Below are 10,510 nucleotides of genomic sequence, written 5' to 3' on the forward strand. Positions count from 1 at the left end.
TGTTGTACAATACAGCCTTGAGCCTGTCTTACACCCAGTAGTTTGTGTCTCCTGCCCCCCAACCCCTACGTTGCCCCTCTCCCCCGCCACTGGTAACTAGTTTTTTCTCTATATACCAGTTTAGAGTCTTAATTTTAGATTCTTAGTGCAATACAAACTGTCACAACGAGAGGGCAGGTTAAAATGCATGTGGGAGTTGCCGTGGTTCCCCAGCAGCAGCCCAGGGGCCTGAGCCTGAGGTGCTTGGGCCACTTCAGCAGAGATTGTTAGCCCCCATCCATGTCTAAAACCACAGAGGACTGAGGCCTAGGGCCTGCGAATCTCCCTCTCCGCTGGCAGCCTGGTGAGATTCATTCATCCCAGATCCCCAGTCCGTCAGAGCACACCTAGGTCCCATTTCGCTGGGTGCTGGGGAGCTGTGCGAAAGCAGAAGCCAAGCAGGTGGCTTGGACATGTCAGAGCACTTCCGGCCCAACTTCTCCTGTCCCCACTGCCTGCCAGGCCTGACGCTTCTGTTAGGATTAGGCCTTCACTGTGGGTGTTTGCAAAGTGGCCAGACACCTTGGCCACATGAGGGCGGATGTGTGGGAGAGCATTCTGGTTACTTTATCTGGGTTCTGGGTTTGCTCCCATTTCCTCTTTGAAAGTGAAAAAGAAGGAATAACGCCTGAGTGTGGAGACAGCCCTTGTCCTCCAAATACAGGCTTGGTCCCCTTCCTTGTCTCTCCGCTATTCCCTGAGTCCAACACAGTAGGTGGGACAGCGAGTCTGTCCCCTGCATACTCCCTGCTTGAATGGACACTATGTACCCATTATAACCCCACCCAGGGGTGTCCTTACATCTGCGGTCCAGAGTCCACTGCCACAGCTCTCAGGCTTCCAAATTCAACTGTCTCATCTCCTGATTATTAACATTAAAAAAATAAAAATCATGGGACTTCCCTGGTGGCGCTGTGGTTAGGAATCCACCTGCCAGTGCAGGGGACACGGGTTGGAGCCCTGGTCCGGGAAGATCCCACATGCCGCGGAGCAACTAAGCCCGTGCGCCACAACTACTGAGCCTGCGCTCTAGAGCCCGTGTGCCACAACTACTGAAGCCCGCATGCCTAGAGCCCGTGCTCCACAACAAGGGAAGCCACCGCAATGAGAAGCCCTCGCACTGCAACGAAGAGTAGCCCCCGCTCGCCGCAACTAGAGAAAGCCCGCACACAGCAACGAAGACCCAACGCAGCCAAAAAAAAAAAAACTTCCTCAGCCAGTTCCTCTAGGATGTGGCTTGCAAATCAGCCTCCCTTTCCTAGAAGTGGCTCTTAGACACTTTAGATTGAGATGAAAGTTGGTTTTTTTTTTTTTTTTAAATTTTTATTTATTTATTTATTTTTAATTTATGGCTATGTTGGGTCTTCGTTTCTGTGCGAGGGCTTTCACTAGTTGTGGCAAGTGGGGGTCACTCTTCATCGCTGTGCGCGGGCCTCTCACTATCGCGGCCTCTCTTGTTGCGGAGCACAGGCTCCAGACGCGCAGGCTCAGTAATTATGGCTCACGGGCCCAGCCGCTCCGCGGCATGTGGGATCTTCCCAGACCAGGGCTCGAACCCGTGTTCCCTGCATTAGCAGGCAGATTCTCAACCACTGCGCCACCAGGGAAGCCCGAAAGTTGGTTTTTAAAAAATACTCGTGTTGCGTTTAAGAAAGAACACTGTCAACATCAGAGCATAAAACAAAAGATAAGTGTTAGAGACCTCTGGCTTTATCGTGATCCTAGGCATTAAAATGTTTAGAGGAGAAAAACAAGAGATCTTAAAAGATGCTTCATTATCAACATTAACAATTTCAATAATTGCAAATTAATGGCCCCCCCTTTATTTCTGAGCACTTTCAGGACACCCTCATTTCAGGCGAGATTATTATTCACCTACTGTATGCAGGCTCTGTGCTAGTCACGGAGGAAAAGGTCAAGCTCACCTGGGAGTGTGGGATCTGGTTGGGAGATAAGGTAACATTTAAGTAACAGTGTCAGGTAGTTAAGTGTCTGCCCTGCTCTCTGCCCATCCTTCTGGATCTAGACTGTGTTACCTCCTCTGTGACAAAGTCTTCAGCCTCGCCAGGTCTCTCCCTACCAGGGCCCAGCATTCTCAGCCCACCTGGCCACTTCCGGGAGCACAGCCTTCACCTGTGAATTGCTCGTCTTGTGTGTGCTGCATTTGTCCCTGAGCTGGATGGCAATCTTTTGGGAGACAAAGGTCTACATTTTTTCTGCATTCTTCTCAGCAACGAGCACATCGACAAGACTCAATAAACAGTCAAGTGATAAAGCACAGGGCTCAGACTTCACGAGGCCCCACTCCCTGACATCTCAGAGAGGAGAACGACCAGGAAGTAATCAATGTCAATAATTGTGATCAGTTACGAGCTGGAGGCTCCAAAGGCCAAGGTCAGTGGGTTATCTATTTTCACATCAAAACCAATCATAACCAGCTTTGTGTGTTCTTAACTAATTTCTGACAAACAAAAAGCACCCCAATTACTAATCCCAGGGCGCCCAGAGTATCCAGTGGAACAATGCAGGAAGGGGACATGAGGGATCTTTGAAATCTTTGTTATTCTCCAGGAAACATTTCAGTGAATATAATCATGACAAGGCCGGGTCTCTAATGCTTATCTTTAATTGTTACTTGTTCTATGCTCCGATGTTGACAATGTGCTTTCCTTAGTTCAACATGTGTGTTTTAAAAATCAACTTTTACCTCAGTTGAAAGTACCTAAGAGCCATTTCTACTTTCATGAATCAAAGTTGAGTCATGGGTATGAGGTGTTAGTAGCAGTTCATTATGTCTGCTGGAAATGGGTTTCTAAATTCTACCAATCTTCCACATAAGCAGCTATTAAAACCCATCAATGTCTGAGTGGTAAATGCTTCTATTCCTCATAGTTTTAAAATTTTGAGCAGTAGTGGCTTTAATGAGATATCTGTAGTGGATTAAGATATTGTAGTTTGTTGAAAGGAATCAACCGTGGCGGCTCTCAAGCTGCAGAACCTGGCCACTATGATCAGAAGAATTCAGGTTCTGATCTGCATTAGGGTGTGGGTGTCTTCTGGGCTCTAGACCTCATGACCCAACACAGTGCATTCCTGCCCCTCCATCAGCTGCTGAAAAGTGGCCACGTGGACATTTGAAACACCGCCACATCACTACAGGTGCTTTTATACTAGTTAAGTGAAAGGAGTTTCGAATTAGAATACAAACACCTCAATTCAGAAAGCTTGCCATTCAAATGTAGCCCTGCAAATAGCCTCAAGGTCTCGAGGAAGAGCTTTGGATTTAATGTGAGGGGTTTTCTTTGTAAGCCTGGATCCACTTATGCAACCAAGAACCAGTCTCTGAACTTGGGTATTTCATTTTCTCAATGTATGGGTTCTTCTGAGAATGACGAAGCTATGAATGACGTGTCTGATTTGAGAAAGCTGTTGTCTAAATACCTGGCGCAGGTCACTTTTTCTAAGGTGAACGTAGTAACTATGTGGACTATTCTGCTCCACAGTCAGCAAATCCAGGACACCCCCAAACTATCACAGGTAGCCAAGAGATCAGCCTATCGAAGGACCTCCAGAAAGATTCTTTACCTCTCCCTGCTGGCTAGACCATTGGTTTACAGCTCTGACTGTGAAGAAATTCTTTCAGCTTTAAACTGAAATCTACACTTGTGCGCGTCAGTACAGCTGGGATCCTACTGTGTACTAGTGCCTGTACAACAACGCTGTCCCTGGGTTCTCAATCACGACGAACCTCCTCTCTTCTCCTTGGGAAAAATAACACCAACTACTATATTCTTTGCTCATTAGACCTATTTTCCAAACCTGTCATGACCCCTGACACTCTTTTTCTAACGATTTCCAAGTTTCCCTTCTCTGTATGTTGTGAAACAGTAAAGACAGTTTTTTCTTGGCCCTTGGCCCTCCGCAGAGCTGGGCACATCTTTCTATTACTTGCAGTTACATTTAAAAATCCTAAATTCCAGTTCCTTTCTCCTGGTCTCAGTGGGGTATACAGAGTTGGATTTAAGAGATAAGATTCATTCCCTCTTTTTTACACTTTTGCCTCTTGTAAAAACCATATATTCTTTGAAATATTTGGTTTTTTAATAGACTCGGGTTCCAAAAAAGCTAAATAAATTTCTTCAAAATATACAAGAATTTTGGAAAGTTTCGAGATGATTTGTACCCGCAGGAAACAGCTAATTCTTTAGTTATTGTAACTCGGTTTACATCCAGGCTCCGACCAGAGCACAGCAGAGCCCGGGGGTCTATCAATGGACTCATGTCACTTCTGTTGCCAAGTTCTTCCTGCAGACTTCAAGTGACAAGACGATTTCGGGTGACAGATAATTCCCAAATTTTATAGACTTTTAAATGTCCTGCTGTTACTGAGATTTAAAAGAACTAGATCTCACAGAGAAGCTGAATGACACAGGGAGAGAAGAGACACCATTTAGGTATTTATTTATATACACCGATTTATTGAGCACCATTTGCTGCCGAGCATCTGTCTGCAGCTGTGAATGACACCAAAGAGGAAGGAAGGAAGAGAAGATGGGTGTCTTTATATCTTATACCAGTTACTAAGGTATAATTTCCTGGCGTAATGCAAGAATGATCATACCACTTATGAATTTTTAAAGGACTGATATCTGAAAAGAAATTAGGACTGTGCCTAGTACGTATGCAAGCATTCAGGAAACGGTAGCCACTACAATTATCATTACGTCTCTCCTTCATGTAATTATCATAACATCGCTCCTTTAGGATCTATCAAATTTTCTTTAAAATTGTAGGTGACGATGTTACCTATATGGATATCAAAAGCCTCTTTTATAAATAATATAAAGTATACAATAATATATTAATATATAACATATTGTTTTATATTTCTATTACTTTTATTAATAATTATATTGTATGTAATTATATATTTATAATATATTAATATTACATATTTTATTATATTGTATATCTACAATATGTTGATGTTATATCACATTTATATTTTTATATTTTTATGATTATATATGATATAATTATATATCATAATTATATATCATATGGCGTTATATCATAATTATAATTATAATGTATAATTATCAATATGTCATAATTATTATAATTATGCTATAGAATTATATAGATATTTTATACAAATAAAATATAAGTAATATAAGTTCCATTTAGAATAATGAGAGTTTTAAAGAGTTGTATTGTCCAATAGGGACAAAACGGAAGTCAAAAATGTGAGCCATGTATGGAATTTTTAACTTTCTAGTTGCCACACCTAAAAAGTAAAAAGAAATAGGTGGAATTAATTTTAATAGTATATCTTATTCAACCCAAATAACCAAAATACCATAATTTCGACATGTAGCAAATACAAAACTTTTTTAATGCGATATCTTACTTTTTCACACTAAGTCTTCAAAATCCAGTGCATTTTAGTCCTACAGCACATCTCAGTTCAGATGAGCTACATTTCAAAGACTCAGTAATAGCCACACGTGGCTACTGGTTAGCATATTGGACAGAGCAGCTCTAGTTGACTAATTATAACTGATAATAATAATTATATAAACTGTGGTGATTCTTTTTATTACCCTGGTTGCCAGGAAACCCAAGGCTAAATTTGGTGCTCAATTACAGAGATTTTCTCATCCAGAGTGCCTCTAAAATTTATTTCTCTTCCTTCTAAACGGATTTGAAACTCTTTGTTTTGTGTGTCCTTTTAGGGGAATAATTTAATAGTAATACAACCATAAGTATAATTGCCTTTTACTGTTAATAATAATAATAATTTATCAATCACTCACCGTGGACCAGGCAGGGTGCCATATGATTTACATGTGTCACACAGCAAGGCAATGCTACAGCTGAGACCAGAGCTGAGGTCTGATTCTAAAGCCCTCATTCTCAACCATTTAACTCTTATGCTGCTCACAGCTATGGCCATGGCACTTTGTGCCATGAACTGCACACATACTCCATCTTCTAACCCTCAGAAGAAACTTGCGGGGCAGTTATGTTGTTCCCATTGTACAGGTGAGAATCGAGGCTCAGCAGCCAGGTTCGCTAGTTAAGGTACAGCTAATAAGTACCAGAGCCAGCATATAAACTCAGGTTCTAAGTCCATTCACTTTCTAAATGCTCTCTGCTTCAATTATGTAAAGCCACAGTTTTTAAGGGATCAAGTCCCTTTTGGAGCTCAACACATCACAAAGTTATTCACACAATAGCTATATTTTGAGCTCATTTCATGAGCCAGTCACTGTCTCCCTCCGTGACCCCAATGCTGGGGATTCACAAATGGAAAATCTCTAACCTTACAGAGTTTGTCATGGAAGAGATGCAAAGTGAAGAAAACTGTCACAATTGAAAATTCTCTACTGGATTTTGCATGGCAAGTGCTAAGCAAATATTTGCAAATAAACACATCTAGCTAAGGCTAAATGAGTAAAATAATAAATTAGTAAAAATAGTTCAAAGCCCTTAGAGTGGACGCATGAACGTGTCACCGCTGACTGCCACCCACCCAGCTCTCCTAAAATGCCCTGGACGTCCTCCATAGTCTTTATGTGTGTTCCCACAAGCTGTCCAAAAGGCAAAGTGCCCACGAGAGGAGATAGCCCACACCCTGTCTCAGCATAAACTGATACTCAGCGCCATCAGCTAAATCGCTTTGGTGGCTTGTAGGTTTCAAGGGATGAGAACTCACAGCTGCTTTCTTTGACGTCTGGCAGGGGCTTGTAAGTGCATTTCATCAAGTTTGACACATACAGGCTGTCAGCAAACACACCAGCAAAAGGTACTCTTGTTTTGTTTGGTGCTGTCATTTTCACTTTCTCCCCAACATCTGGGCTTGACACAGACTTTGCTAGGAAATTAGTGGATGAGACTCGTTGCCATTTAAAATCATTATACTTTCCCCCGGGAGCATCTTTTAGCCCAGGTTCTTAATGCTCTCTTCCATGGCCACACAAGCAGGAACGTAGAGAAATGATTTACTAAAGATCATTGCTCAGGAACCAGTGGGGTGTTGTTGGTACTCCAATGCCCTATTCCCCATTCTGAGATTATACCTAATTCTATAACTATCACTGTTTTAAGCCTACCCTTTAAATGACATCTTATTTTTCATGCTATTGTGTCAAGTATCCCTCCAAAGCCAATGATTTTGAAGGCATTCCTTCCCATGAGACATTGGCATGAGTGGGTCCTGGTTTTCATCGGACCGTTATATGTTTTCTGTTCGCCTAAGTAGAAACAGTTGCTATTCAGGCCATTTGGGCTGCAAGGAACAGAAGCCAGCTCTACTCAACTCAGGAAAATGGGACTTATCATAAGGACGCAAGAGACATGGAAATGGAAGCTGAGCTGGAAGGCAGGTCTGTGGGCTGACGCAAGGCTTCCCACAGGCTTTGCCGCCTCCTGCACTCCCTTGGCTGGTCCCTCCTGGCCAGCTTCCTCTGAGCTGGGATGTGAAGGTGTGGGAGGGGTTTCCAGGTTTCGTTTCTTGATATGAGTCCTAGTAAGGATCGGTTCACTCTGTGAAAATGAATCGAACTGTGCTCTTATGATCTGTGCGGTGTTATGTATGCATGTTTTTTTTCAACAAACAGTTTTACATAAAGAACACTGTGTAGCTTCAGTACTGCTAGGAGGGCTGGAGAACCAGGCTGGGAACAAAGTATGCTGCGGAACTGACTGGCCCAGCACAGCTGATAGGACTCCACTGCCCGACAGTAGACCCCCCGAAGCTTGCAGGCCCCTTCCACTAGCCCCTGCGCCTCCCCCATCACCCCCCAACACACCGCTGTCCCCTGGGAAGATTCCCCCCCACCTCGCCTCCTGATCCTAAGGTTGCCATGGGTGCATCTGATGAATGTAGCAGAGGACACAGTCTTGGGGCCATTGTCTGGAATTTTCAACTCCTGTAGTGAGAAACCACATGGAGACTCAAAAAGCAGGAAAGAGTCAAACACTGGATGGGTAACGAGAAGGCAAATGTCTTCCACCACATGTGCGCGGGATTTCATTCTGGGGCAGACACTGATGCAGATGACTCCAGGAAACTTCAGCCCTGGTGCCAGATGTGTGGAACGACTTATAAAAGATGCTTTAGGAGATGTTTTGATGCTAGAGAAGGGCCACAGACAGGTCACCAGGTAGGGGGTCTCTGAGCACAGAAGCAGGGGTGTCCTGGAATCAGGTTGTAGAGAGAACCCTATTGGCCCAGTTGGAGGGTCTGTTAATAGCCTTTTTTAAAAATAAACTTTTATTTCTTTTAGAATAGTTTTAAGCTTACAGAACAGTTGCGAAGATAGTACAGTGAGTTCCCATAACCGCCACACCCAGGTTCCCCTCTAATGAACATCTTCCCTTGTATGTGACATTTGTCCCAAGTAATGAATCAACATCGATGCATTTCATTAACTAAAGCCCACACTTTATTTGGATTTCCCAATGTCCTTTTTCTGTTCCAGCATCCCATCCTGGACACCATATTACATTTAGTCATCACATCTTCTTAGGTACCTCTTGGCTGGAATAACTCCTCAGACTTAATTGTTTTTGTTTCATTTGTTTTAAAAAATATTGGTATTGACATATAGTTGATACACAGTATCTTATATTTCAGGTGTACAACATAGTGATTCACAATCTTTAAAGGTTATAAGATTTTCCTTGTTCTTGATGACAGTTTTGAGGAGTAGTGATCAGGTATTTTGCAGAAAAGTCCAACAACTGGGTTTGATGTTTTTCTCATGGTTAGACGAAGGCTATGGGTTTTGGGGAAGACGACCACAGAGGTGAACAGGACAGCAAGGGTGCTTATCACTGTTGACGTTGTGGCCTTGATCACTGGCTCACTGGGGCTTGTCAGGTTTCTCCACTGGGAAGTTTCTCTTCCCGCCTCCATCCTCTACTGTTTGGAAGGAAGTCCCTGTGGGAGCCCACATCTAAGGTGAGGAGGTTATGCTCCCCTTCTTGAGTTGGGGGGGGTATGTATCTAGCTAAGTTATTTGGAATTCTTGAGCAAGGAAAATTGATCACCATTTTTTTATCATCTTCTAGCAGGTAGAAAGTTTTGTATCACAAATAACCAATCAGTTACAAAGTTTTGATTTTTTAAAAATTAGTTATGTAGGGCTTCCCTGGTGGCGCAGTGGTTGAGAATCTGCCTGCCAATGCAGCGGACACAGGTTCGAGCCCTGGTCTGGGAAGATCCCACATGCCGCGGAGCAACTATGCCCGTGAGCCACAACTGCTGAGCCTGCGCGTCTGGAGCCTGTGCTCCGCAACAAGAGAGGCCGCGATAGTGAGAGGCCCGCGCACCGCGATGAAGAGTGGCCCCCGCTTGCCGCAACTAGAGAAAGCCCTCGCACAGAAACGAAGACCCAACACAGCCATAAATAAATAAATAAATAAATAAATAAATAAATAAATAAATAAAAAATTTAAAAAAAAAATTAGTTATGTAGCTGGTATTTATCTAAAAAATAGCCCATGAATCCAGAGAAGACCAGAGTTGACTGCTCTCCTGTGGTACTTTGAATCCGGATCTTATAATGCTAAACTCAGACACAGCTCTACAATTGTTTATTAGAGGTCAAGGGAGGGGAACCATGTATTTAGCAAATACTGAAGACAGGTTTCAATTATATCAACCTTTTAGATGTTTCACACATTTTGATGGTTGGCTTTTATGGACATTTTTTAGTTTGTAGACTTTTAATTGTGGCAAGATGAACGCAATCCTTGCCAGATTTAACACTGCTAGGGAGAAATGAATGTAAGAGACAACTTTGGGGGGGGGGTTGGGGGGATTAGGTTACTTTTTAAAAATGTATAGGTTTGTAGTGTATGTATCTTCCCAGCCTCCAGTCTATTTGATATCTGGGCTTTTTGCTGTGCTACAAAAAATAAGCAAACAGACAAAAATGCTATGCAGGGGCCACTGTCATTACAAAATTCTGTTATTATTTTTACATATTGTGAATATGCATGCAAAGGTTTACTAACTTATCTATTTCTGGATAAATTTCAGTTTTTTTTTAACTTGAAACTATGCTCTTCTTGAAATATATTCGAACCAGATTCAATCATATCATAAACATATTGTATCTGGATTTTTCTCTGCAATGTTCCTGAGTGATGAGAACAAGCATTTTAAACCTGGGGAGCATAGCTCTACAGACCCCGACTGAGGGACAGGGGCCTAGGGTCTGAGGATAGAAGGTTCAGAGGTGGGAAATGGGGAAGCAAAGCTACAGTTACGAAGATTCTAACCTATAAATCCGAGGGCCAAGGAAATAGGAACTAAAATTGCAGTCAAGGGAATGGACTAAAAACCAAGCTCCAGTAAGGATCAAGCAACCAGGGGCTAAGCCTCAAACAGTGGATGTGCATGGACGCTTCTTTCTTTTCTAGGTTTCACATGAGCTCCCAGTGGCCCTGAACTTGACTG

This window comes from Balaenoptera physalus (assembly GCF_965194825.1).
Source record: "Balaenoptera physalus genome assembly, chromosome: 9".
NCBI classification, from domain to species: Eukaryota; Metazoa; Chordata; class Mammalia; order Artiodactyla; family Balaenopteridae; genus Balaenoptera; species Balaenoptera physalus.